This window comes from Pan troglodytes, chromosome 10, assembly GCF_028858775.2.
Source record: "Pan troglodytes isolate AG18354 chromosome 10, NHGRI_mPanTro3-v2.0_pri, whole genome shotgun sequence".
In the NCBI taxonomy this organism is placed as follows: Eukaryota; Metazoa; Chordata; class Mammalia; order Primates; family Hominidae; genus Pan; species Pan troglodytes.
In genome coordinates, this window is record NC_072408.2 from 45,650,776 (window position 1) to 45,663,663 (window position 12,888).

At 42.4% G+C, this 12,888-nt stretch overlaps 1 protein-coding gene across 7 annotated transcripts in view; it reads left to right on the forward strand.

The window, feature by feature from the left end:
- Nucleotides 1–12,888, forward strand: part of LIMA1 (LIM domain and actin binding 1) — a 107,779-nt gene that overhangs the window by 61,898 nt on the left and 32,993 nt on the right. The window lies entirely within an intron of this gene.

Genomic DNA, 12,888 nt, shown 5'->3' on the forward strand with positions numbered 1-12,888 from the left:
CTCATCTGTGCCTTCCAACAAATGTTTTCTATCAGCTAAAATCCTCTCTCAGGCAAAATCAATGAAGATAGCCAGACTAGCTATAGCTTTCGGGAGTTTTGACTTGCAAATGCACAGGGTTGCGTTTTCCTACAACTGCTAATGAAATTTGATCCTTCATGTGGATTGCAGACCTCGTCCCCAGAGGGAATTACTTAACTAGAAAATGAGTTACATATGCTGGTGATTTATAACACAATCCAGAGGCCACAGAGCTGGTAAATTTTTCCAGTTTTCTCATACTTTCCTATATATCTGGCTTTGTACATGGGGATGGTTCGTTACAACAGTTGTTATAATGAAATAAACAGACCTGATGGGGAGCAAAACCATCTGTTACTCTAGATTCCACCTAGATGGGAAAGCTGGATTTTTTTTAAGCTAAATATTTGGCCCAAGTCCCTATGTTTGGAAAGTAATATAATAATATTAAGCATTCTTTCTGAGATAAAAAATAACTCATCCTGTAGTCTTCAGTTATATTAGGTGTGATATTGTCAATCCCTTCCCATGACTTGCAGTGCCAGTCGCTTTTCTGCTTAGAATTAGAAAAGTTCTTGAATGTTTGCGGGTCATGTTTGAAGTTGTGCGAGTTTTTGACGATGTGTAAAGCTACAACACTTCTCTGTGCATGAGCTTTAGCTCTACTTTAACAGTGAAACCAGTTGGCAAGAGATGTAACCACAAAGCAGTTTTATAACTTTGCTTAACTCTCTTCCCTCTCAAGTTTTTAGACCTTTAGTCCTGCCAACTCCTTCTTTCCCCTTTATGGTTTTAATTTAAAAAATTTTTTTATTTAAATGGGAAGAAGAATTTTAAGTGGAAGGAAAAAATGTCAGAAATCCTAAATAGAGAGGAAGGGGTTTTGTTGTGACTCAAAGCACCATTGTAAGTCTCCTCCTCCCAGACCCTGCTCGGAACAGGACAGCTGATGTCATGCCAGTACACACAATGTAGATTCAGTGTAAAAGGCTGCTGCATGTTGAAACTGGCCAAAGGTAGGAAATGACTGGGACTGTAGCAGACAAAAATGCTGATTATGTGTAAGGATATGGTGAGACACTTTTTCTCATAAATATCTGTGAGATATGGGTCAGAACAAGCCTATCTCCCTAAGGCTGCTTGGAGAGGAGAAAAACTTTCCATATAAGATCTTACTAGTCCGGGCGTGGTGGCTCAAGCCTGTAATCCCAGCATTTTGGGAGGCAGAGGTTGAGGGATCACTTGTGGCCAGGAGTTCAAGACCAGCCTGGCCAACATGGTGAAACCCCGTCTCCACTAAAAATACAAAAATTAGCCAGGCATGGTGGCATGTGCTGGTAGTCCCAGCTACTTGGGAGGCTGAGGCAGGAGAATCACTTGAACCTGGGAGGTGGAGGATGCAGTGAGCCGAGATCATGCCACTGCACTCCAGCCTGGGCAACAGAGTGAGACTCTGTCTCAAAAAATATATAAAAATAAAAATAAAGATCCTACTAAGATGGCTGATAGCACTGGGCCACCAGATTGATTGCTAAAGGTATAGGAAGATGGAAGAGGCTGGGCACAGTGGCTTACATCTGTAATTCCAGAATTTAGGGAGGCCCAAGGCAGGAGGATTGCTTGTGCCCAGGAGTTTGAGACCAGCCTGGGCAACATAGTCAGACCTCGTCTCTACTAAAAATTTAAAAATTAGCCAGGTGTGGTAGTAGGCATTGATAGTCCCAGCTACTTAGGAGGCTGAGGCAGAGGATTGCTTGAGCATGAGAGTTTGAGGTTGCAGTGAGCCATGATCGCCACTGTACTCCAGCCTGGGCAACACAGTAAGATCCCTGTCCCTTAAAAACAAGAAGATGGAAGAGACATAAGATTCACCTGGGCTTCTAGGTTTCATTGCTTTTTGTGTGTGCCATTTTTAATTTCCTGATTTGTCACTTAATGGACTGCTTAGGGAGTGGAAAACACAGCCACCCTTGGTTTTATTGCTGTTTGTAAATAAGCATCATTGTCCATACTGAAAACAGTCTAGATTATATTTATTTATTTATTTATTTATTTTTGAGACAGAATCTCTCACTGTTACTCAGGCTGGAGTGTATTGGTGCGATCTCGGCTCACTGCAACCTCCATCTCCCAGGTTCAAATAATTCTCCTGCCTCAGCCTCCCAAATAGCTGGGATTATAGGCGCCCGCCACCACGCCCAGCTAATTTTTGTATGTTTAGTAGAGACGGAGTTTCATCATATTGGTCAGGCTGGTCTTGAACTCCTGACCTCAGGTGATCTGCCTGCCTCAGCCTCCCAAAGAGCTGGGATTACAGGCATGAGCCACCACGCCCAGTCTCAGTCTAGATTATTTTTAACAGTTCTGTCAGGTATTCTACAGTCTGAGCTCAACCTACCTGTATAGTCTCACAGCCAATCTTATACTCAAACCTTGGAATACTCATCCCCCAACTGCTACTTTTTGAATCTTTTATTCTTAATATTTCATGTTTTAACTTCAGTGTGTTTATACTTTTTGAAATGAGACCAGAACATAGTAGACTTTATAGAGAAGACCAGTTTTACCTAGATTCCAAAGGAAGAATTAAACTGCTGTTATTGTTTGAAATGAGTTTTTTTTTTTTTTTTTTTTTATGGAGATAGGGTCTTAACTCTGTTGCCCAGGCTGGAGGAGTACAGTGGTACAGTTATGGCTCACTGCAGCCTTGACCCCCCTGCCTCAGCCTCCCAAATAGCTGGGGCCACAGGTGTGTACCACCACTCTCAGCTAATTTTTAAAATTTTTTATGGAGACAGGGTTTCGCTATGTTGCCCAGACTGTTCTTAAACTCCTGGGCTCAAGTGATCCTCCTGCCTTGGCCTCCCAAGCTGGTGAAATTACAGGCATGAGCCACCACACCCAGCCTGAAATTCTTAAAGGATGAGAGTGTCAATGACAGAGCACCTTGGCATCATTGTGCCTAACCTGGGAGACAGGGAAGAAGCACACCATGGGAAGTGTTTACACTTGGGTACAGCTGTGCTAAGTACTGTGGAGCCCATAGCCTTGAGGTAGACGGCTACTTTGCCTTTTTTCTTGAACTGTCTTGCAGAATGTGGATTTGGGGTAAGTGGTCTTGAAGCACTCATTTAGTCACCCTCAAATTAAGATTTTTACTTCATCTTGGGCCTGTACCTCCAAGATGACAAAGAAAAGAAGAAACAATGGTCACGCCAAAGAGGGCCGCAACCAGGTGTACGCTATTCACTGCAGCCAATTTGCTGCATAAACTGTGCCCATTGTGTGCCCAATGACAAGGCTTATTAAGAAATTCATCATAGGCCGGGCACGGTGGCTCACGCCTGTAATCCCAGCACTTTGGGAGGCTGAGGCGGGCGGATCACGAGGTCAGGAGATTGAGACCATCCTGGCTAACACGGTGAAACCCTGTCTCTACTAAAAACACAAAAAAATTAGCTGGGCGTGGTGGCGGGCGCCTGTAGTCCCAGCTACTCGGGAGGCTGAGGCAGGAGAATGGCGTGAACCCGGGAGGCAGAGCTTGCAGTGAGCCGAGATCGCGCCACTGCACTCCAGCCTGGGCAAGAGTGAGACTCCGTCTCAAAAAAAAAAAAAAAAAAAGAAAAGAAATTCATCTCTTGAAATGCTTGAAATGTAGAGGCTGCAGCAGTCAGCGATATTTCTGAAGTGAGCGTCCTAGATGCCTGTGTACTTCCCAGGCTGGATGTGAAGCTACATTACTGTGTGAGTTGTGCCATTCACAGCACGGTAGTCAGGAATCAAGGTCATGAAGCCCGCAAGGATCGAACACCTTCCCCCCACTGTAGACCTGCGGGTGCTGCCCCATGACCGCCAGGAATCAAGGTCATGAAGCCCGCAAGGACCGAACACCTCCACCCCACTGTAGACCTGCGGTGCTGCCCCATGACTGCCACCGAAGCCCATATAAGGAGCAGAGTTCTTAAGCACTGAAGAAAAACTAGCCTCTGGAGAAAAATAAAATTGCAATTGTACTTAAAAAAAAAAAAAAAAGAAGATTTTACTTCATAGGCCAGGCTTGAAGTTCTGAACACTTTGAAGTCTCCAATTATGAGGGATCCAGTCTAAGCCTCTGGCTTTTGCTATTTAGCAATAGGTGTTCTATGATGGGCTGATTTGGAAGGAGGGAGTCAGCCACTCTTGAGCCACTGCAGTGAAGTCACTTGATCTCAGTCTGGAGAGGAACACTTTAATAGCTAAACATTCTAGCTTTGATTTTTCTGAAGGGAATACACCTGTTTTCAATTCTGGGGTTTTTGGGGTGCTTGCTTGACTGTATATGAACTTGTGATCCAAGGAAAAAATAGGAGAAAGAACAATGTTGGCTTTTTAAGTCAGGATAGTTTTATGTTTGCTACTAGATAAGGCAAAAATAAAAACTTATTTTTATAAATTCAAGAAGAAAAGTAAGGATGTTTTTATACCCTAGTGGTCAATAACTTAGTTCATAGTATTTATTTAATAAAAGGAAGGTGGCATTGGTGGTATAGTGGTAAGCATAGCTGCCTTCCAAATAATGAAAATGGATTAAAGCCTATTTCTCATTTATTCTCTACGTTTGATGAATAGATAGGTTATTTAGGTCAGGTGGTTTAGCTGAATATGATGGTTTTATTTATTTATTTTTGAAACAGAGTCTCATTCTATTGCCCAGGATGGGGTGCAGTGGCACGATCTTGACTCACTGCAACCTCTGTCTCCTAGGTTCAAGCAATTCTCCTGCCTTAGCCTCCGAGTAGCTGGGATTACAGGTGTCCGCTGCCATTCCTGGCTAACTTTTTTTGTATTTTTAGTAGAGATGGGGTTTCACTATGTTGGATAGGCTGGTCTTGAACTCCTGACCTCAGGTGATCTGCCCCCCTCAGCCTCCCGAAGTGCTACCGCGCCCAGCCTGAATGTGATGGTTCTACATCCTATGAGTGAATGAGTGGTATATGGATTAATGTAACCTATCGTCAAAAGAAATGCCACAGTGGGCCGGGAGCAGTGGCTCACGCCTGTAATTCCAGCACTTTGGGAGGCCAAGGCAGGTGGATCACCTGAGGTCGAGAGTTCGAGACCAGCCTGACCAACATGGAGAAACCCCATCTCTACTAAAAATACAAAAATTAGCTGGAGATGGTGGTGCATGTCTGTAATCCCAGCTGCTCAAGAGGCTGTGGCAGAAGAATCACTTGAACCCAGAAGGCAGAATTTGCAGTGAGCTGAGATGACACCATTGCATCCCAGCCTGGGCAGCAAGAGCGAAACTTCTCTCGAAAAGAAAAGAAATGCCACGGTGACACTTAGCGAATGTGGTTTAGCATTCCTAATTCCTTATATGTATTAATCTGGATTTTAGGTGGCCAAGATAACCATTCAGGACAGCCTTTTATGAAAAAGATAACTGACCAACTAGTTATGACCTATGTTTAGTTATTGTCATGTTGCCTTTTTTTTTTTGAGACAGCCTTGCTCTGTTGCCCAGGCTGGAGTGCAGTGGCACCATCTCAGCTCACTGCAGCCTCCCAGGTTCAAGCAATTCTCTGCCTCAGCCTCCTGAGTAGCTGGGATTACAAGTGTGCACCACGAAGTCCAGCTAATTTTTGTATTTTTAGTAGAGACGGGGTTTTGCCATGTTGGCCAGGCTGGTCTCGAACTCCCAGCCTCAAGTGATCCACCCACCTCGGCCTTCCAAAGTGCTGGGATTTTATATTATAAAAATAAAGCAGGCCAGGCGCTGTGGCTCACGCCTGTAATCCCAGCACTTTGGGAGGCCGAGGCAGGCGGATCACGAGGTCAGGAGATCAAGACCATCCTGGATAACACGGTGAAACCCCGTCTCTACTAAAAATACAAAAAAAAAAATTAGCCGGGCGTGGTGGCGGGCGCCTGTAGTCCCAGCTACTCGGAAGGCTGAGGCAGGAGAATGGCGTGAACCCAGGAGGCGGAGCTTGCAGTGAGCCGAGATTGCGCCACTGCACTCCAGCCTGGGCGACAGAGCAAGACTGTCTCAAAAAAAAAAATAAATAAATAAAATAAATAAAGCAATATATTCAGGTAAAATAGACATATATAAAATAACAAAGGAAGTTTCCTTTGACTCATCACCCTTTTCTCTTGTTTGTGACCTCTCCCCGTAGACTCCCAGCCCTTCAGCTTCCCTCTGAATTTCAGTTCTTCTTATCACCAGGATCATGATATGTATAGATAGCATCAAAATGCCAACAAAAACTTCACTTGTTCCAACATCTTTGTGGTTTTTCTTCTTGTAAGTTCCTGGAAGTGACACTTGGTATTTTGTTTAGTTTTGCATAACACTCGTACATAAGAGCGTATATGCGCTGATGTAGTAGAATGAGTCTTTAGAGAGTAAGGCAACCAAGCTAAAGTGTGATGATCTCTGTTCATCAGGTACTTATTCATAGACAATTTGTAATCTGCATCAAAGAAATAATTTATATAGGCCTTCTTGATGAATGGGTAGGTGTCCATAGGGAATCCCCAGATTGTTGCAGAAATTATTCATAACATCTTATCTTCCTCTTAGTTAATAATTGTATGTGTTCCTTTATCTACTTAACGTTAAGATAAAAAAATTTTCTTCTGCTTTCTGAATATGTCTTATTTAGAATTATATCCCAAGAAGAATACAATTCTGAGGATGTTCATAATTGTATTAATTGCATAGTTTTGTTTGTTTGTTTGCTCTGTCTCCCAGGCTGGAGTGCAGTGGCACAATCCCAGCTCACTGCAACCTCCACCTCCCGGGTTCAAGTGATTCTCCTGCCTCAGCCTCCTGAGTGGCTGAGATTACAGGCGCATGCCACCACACCAGCTAATTTTTGTGTTTTTAGTAGAGACTGGGTTTCACCGTGTGGGTCAGGCTGGTCTTGAACTCCTGACCTTGTGATCCCCCCACCTTGGCCTCCCAAAATGCTGGGATTATAGGTGTGAGCCACTGCGCCCAGCCAAATTGCATGGTTTTAAGTTAAAATTTTAAAGTAAGTTTGGGGAGGAAAGGTATTTGAATAACTATTAACATCAATGTGGAGTCTATACAGTCATCTCAATGTAAGGGAGTATATCTTTAATTTGCCTGTCAGTGAATCTTGACTTTTACCTTGACCTAACATTTAATCTTCAATAGATACATTGCTAGTGCTTTAAATGTGGATAATTGGTTTTGCATGTTATTGTTAATTGTACACAAGAATTGTCTTTGTTTTTCTATCAATGCATTCTTCCTTACATATCTTGGTAAAACTAACTTTTTGCTGATTTAGCATATTCACCTATAGTTTGTAGCTTCTCTTGTCATTTCAAAAATGTAAATAAGGCTATCCTCAGCATTATTTTGACTGACATCTATTTATAGTGGTACCTTTCTTGTAAAGACTACATATCAGCATAAATTTTTTATTTACTCTTAATAACTCTGAGTAATCTCTTGTGTGTGTGTGTGTGTGTGTGTGTGTGGTAAGATAATAATTGATCCAGGGTAAAGATGCAGTCAAAGAATTCCAATCTTTTTAACTGTTCCTTGCCCTAAATGACTGTCCTTGATGTGCCAGCTAGAGACCACTCATCTCTTCTTCTCTGCTTACTTTCATGTCCACTAACTATGTACTGGTTTTTAACCAGTTTCATTATAGTAAAACATATCAACAAGCAATGTTGGGGGACTGGAATATTCTTTAAGCAATGTTGGCTATATTAGACTTCAAGGGGGCTAGAAAGACTTCATCTCCCCCCAGTACAAATATTACTACCTTTGTCTTCCTGCTAGTGGGCTCATTCCTAAATTAGACAACACAGGTGTGTATCCAGATGAATATATTTACAAGTCATTTCCTCTAGCCTTCTAACTCATTCTAACTCATCAGTGAGTTACAATGAGTGAGAAATCGCTATCAAAATTGTTGACATATAGATCCTAGAACCTTAAGAGAGTTTAAGAAGTTATTTAATCCAGCTCACTGCCCTCAGTCAGTTAGAACTTTACAATCCCAATTTTACAGATGCGATTAGATGAGGTCAGAGAAGTTAATTGATATGCCCCATGGCATGTGGCTAATTAATATCAGAACAGGATTGAAATTGGGTAGTACCCCTTCTACCATATAACACTATCTTCATGGATATTATAATAACTATTTATTGGATAGAAACAATGGGCCCTACATATCTTTGAAATCTAAGGAAACTGGCAAAAATTGAAAACATAAAAACAGCTATGTTCTCAAAGACTTTAACTCTGTCTTCCCACAGTTTATGCTTAACTAATTGAAAAGCATCAGGACAGTGAACAGAAGAAATACATTGGAATGCAAGAGATATGAATGAAAGCACTGGAGTTAGAAGCTTGTGAGTTTGGGGCCTGGCGTGGTGGCTCACACTTGTAATCCCAGCACTTTGGGAGGCCAAGGCACAAGGCACACTTGTAATCCCAGCACTTGAGGTCAGGAGTTCGAGACCAGCCTAGCCAACATGGCAAACCCCATCTCTATTAAAAATACAAAAATTAGCCTGGCATGGTGACATGCGCCTGAAATCCCAGCTACTCAGAAGCCTGAGGCAAGAGAATTGCCTGAACCTGGGAGGCAGAGGTTGCAGTGAGCTGAGATCATACCACTGCACTCCATCCTGGGCGACAGAGCAAGACTTTGTCTCAAAAAAAATAAAAAATAAAATTAAAAAGATATAATTCATTAAACATTGTTCTTACATCAAAAGGTATGATTTATTGTTTATTCTTATATATTTTCAGCTTGTTCTCAAGATTATAACACCACTAGTACAATATAAGGACACATTCCCCAAAGCATTAGCATTTGGTTTTACCATTTTTGTCTACTTAAATTAATAGATATGACTTGTTATCCTTTCTTTTTTTTTTTCTTTTCCTAATTGTAAGACTAACACAAAGTATTTGCAGAATGCTTGGGAATACAAAAAATGTAGAGAAATCCTACCACCTGGAGATAAATCTCTTTTTATGTGTATTATTTTACTTACATTAACTCTCTTTCTAAGAGAGTCCCTGAAGAAAGAAATTTTTCTCTCAATACTTTAATAAATCAAGGCTAGGTTTTATCTATGCCCCGATTTCCATGCATAGTTCAGCAGAGTTCCATTTTTCCCTAAAAGCCAACCTTCCTCTGCCCTTGACTTTGGTGAGATGACAGCGTCCAAAGGAAGCTGAAGTTGAAAGGTTGAAGGAAGTGGCTAAGTGAGGTAGGGGACTCTCAGTAAATTAAAGTGTTGAGAATCAGCTTTTAAAGATAATTTTTTCTGAAGATAGGTGTAGAAAAGACAGGAAATCCTGCTTTGTTACTTATTTAGAATCTAACTTACTTTATTTCTGTTTTAAAAAATACAGAAAAAAATTCTACAGACTACTGTCTAAAAGCCCCAAACTTTTATCCTCTTACTAGTACATCTTGGTGCATTTGATTTATGGATTCACAGAGAATATTTAAGGGATGTTCATACTAACAAGAGTTATTGTCAGCTGACAGGAAGGAGGACTTCAGGATAGGGTGAGGCCAGGCCTCAGGAAATTCCAGAAAGTCTTAAAAGTATCTTGTCTATTCTCTTTCCTTGACATTAGAATGATTAAGGCTCCCTCAAGTGTCTGAGTAAAAAGAGCTAAAATGTGATAAAAGTCTGTTACAGAAGAGTATTTTGGTATCAGATTTCGTGTGTGTGTGTGTGTGTGTGTGTGTGTGTTTTGTGTTCCTTTACTTCCTTGAGAAATATTGGAGGAAACCCCTCCTTCTTCCTGTACCTCAGATTACCACTTGGAAAATGTGGATCATAAAACTCATCTTAAATGCATTTGAGATCATTTTTGTTTGTTTGCTTGCTTTTGAGACAGGGCCTTGTTATATCGTCCAGGCTGGAGTGCCCTGGCACAATCATAGGTCACTACAGCCTCGACTTCCTGGACTCAACCAATCATCCCACTTCAGCCTCCGGAGTAGCTGGGACTGCAGGCATCACCACTATGCCTGGCTAATTTTTTTTTTTTTTTTTTTTTTTTAAAGCAGAGACAGGGTCTCACCATGTTGCCCAGGCTGGTCTCAAACTCCTGGCCTCAAGCAACCCTCCTGCCTCTGCCTCCCAAAGTGCTGGGATTACAGGCGTGAGCTACCACGCCCAGCCTTGTTGTTATTCTTTTTTTTTTTTTTTTTTGGGGGGGGGGGTGGGCGGAGTTTCGCTCTTGTCGCCCAGGCTGGAGTGCAATGGCGTGATCTCGGCTCGCTGCAACCTCTGCCTCCCAGGTTCAAGCGATTCTCCTGCCTCAGCCTCCCAAGTAGCTGGGATTACAGGTGTCCACCACCATGCCTGGCTAATTTTTTGTATTTTTAGTAGAGATGGGGTTTCACCAGGTTGGCCAGGTTGGTCTTGAACTCCTGACCTCAGGTAATCCACCTGCCTTGGCCTCCCAAAGTGCTGGGATTACAGGCATGAGCCACCATGCCCAGCCAAGCCTTGTTATTCTTAATGTTTGAGTGGTTTAAAGGTGAAATATATTGAAAGTAATGCTGTGCTTCACTGAACCTGCGATATCATGAAAACCCATCTTACCTCACAGCTGTGTTTCTCCTCAGAGCCACAGTCTGTATGAGGGATTTTTCAGAGACAGTTCTCTTCCTATTTTTCTCTGAGACCAAATGGCTTTGTTCATGTACTTTTTTAGTACTTGAAATAAATTAATGCAGAGTTTTGATACCCCCATGGAGCAAAAGTCTTCAAAAAAAAGGTAAGGGGGCCTTATTTTATTTAACCCAGCAGTTTAAATTAAAAGCTAACAAAGATGGGAAATTTTATGCATTTAAAACCAAAGAAAGCCTCTGCCCTGGCAAGGTGTATGCTCTGGTTCTAAATGATTATGCTCCCAATAACAGCAGTGCAGGGACTTCACACAAGACAGAGAAGGATGTGTAGCTCCAACTAGACAGAAAACAGCTCTCTGCAGGTTGTAACATGTAACACATATTCTTGGAATTGTGCTTGGACTTTGACAGAAAGCAAATATCTGTATTAAGAACACAGAACCCGTTTCCTTTTGGTTGTTCTTTTCTTTTTTTTTTTTTTTTTTTGGAAATGGGGTCTTGCTCTGTTGCCCAGGCTGGAGTGCAGTGATCTTGGCCCACTGCAACCTCTACCTCCCTGGTTCAAGCGATTCTCCTGCCTCAGCCTCCCCAGTAGCTAGGATTACAGGCACATGCCACCATGCTCAGCTAATTTTTGTATTTTTAGTAGAGATGGGGTTTCGCCATGTGGGCGAGGCTGGTCTCAAACTCCTGACCTCAAGTGATCCACCTGCCTCGGCCTCCCAAAGTGCTAGGATTACAGGTGTGAGCCACTGCACCTGGCCCCTTTTGGTTTTTCAAAAGAAGTTTATCAGTAGGCTTTCTCCCATTTTGAGTTTTGAAAATTCTAATTTTTGTAGTGGTTATCTTCCAGCGCAGCAGCATTTGGAATAAATATGTGGAATTTTCTTTATTTTAATGATCAGCAAATAAGAAGTATGTTGAAAACAATATAAAAAGGTGGGCCAGGCGCGGTGGCTTACGCCTGTCATCCCAGCACTTTGGGAGGCCAAGGAGGGCAGATCATTTGAGGTCAGGAGTTTCAGACCAGCTTGACCAACATGGTGAAACCCCAACTCTACCAAAAACTCAAATAATTAGGTGTGGTGGCAGACGCCTGTAATCCCAGCTACTCTGGAGGCTGAGACAGGAGAATTGTGTGAGCTTAGGAGGTGGGGGTTGCAGTGAGCTGAGATCACACCACTGTATTCCAGCCTGTGTGACAGAGTAAGACTCTATCTCAAAATAAATAAATAAATAAAAATTAAAAATGTGGATTGAGGGTATCCTGCCAGACATATCTTTTCCTCTTGACCAAGATCTTCATTATCTTTTCTTTTCTTTCTTTTTTTTTTTTTTTTTGAGATGGAGTCTCGCTCTGTCACCTAGCCTGGAGAGCAGTGGCACAATTTCTGCTCACTGCAACCTCCATCTCCGAAGTTCAAGTGATTCTCAACCTCAGCCTCCTGAGTAGCTGAGATTACAGGTGCGCACCGCCACCCCAGCTAATTTTTGTATATTTAGTAGAGACAGAGTTTCACAATGTTGGCCAGGCTGGCCTCGAACTCTTGACCTCAAGAGATCCACCCACCTTGGCCTCCCAAAGTGCTGGGATTACAGGTGTGAGCCACCGCACCCAACCACTTCATTTTCAGATAGCGGCTGCTCCTAGAGCAAGAGTATGTTGAGCTGTGTGAGTCATATGGATGTATAATAATTCATGAAAGTATGCCTGACCTGTGTGTGATGTAGCACGGATAGTGTTGTTCCAGCTTCTTTTAGTTTTTATTAAAAATAGACCAAATCAGGCCGGATGCAGTGCCCACACCTGTAATCCCAGCACCTTGGGAGGCCGAGGCTCCTTGAGCCCAGGAGTTTGAGACCAGCCTGGGCAACATGGTGAGACCCTGTCTCTACTTTAAAAAAAAAAAAAAGAAAGAAAGAAAAAATAGACTTAAATCAACAATATAAATTGCAAAGCTGACTGGATATAAATTATTATTATTACTTTTTGAGCAGGGTCTTACTCATCACCCAGGCTGGAATGCAGTAGTGCGGTCACGGCTCACTGTATTCTTTTTTGTAGAGATGGAGTCTTCCTATGTTGCCCAGGCTAGTCTTGAACTCCTAGGCTCAAAGGATCCTCCTGGCTCAGCCTCCCAAAGTGTTGGGATTACAGGCATGAACCACCAAACCCAGCAAGGAGACAAATTATACACACACACACACACACACACATATATGTAAT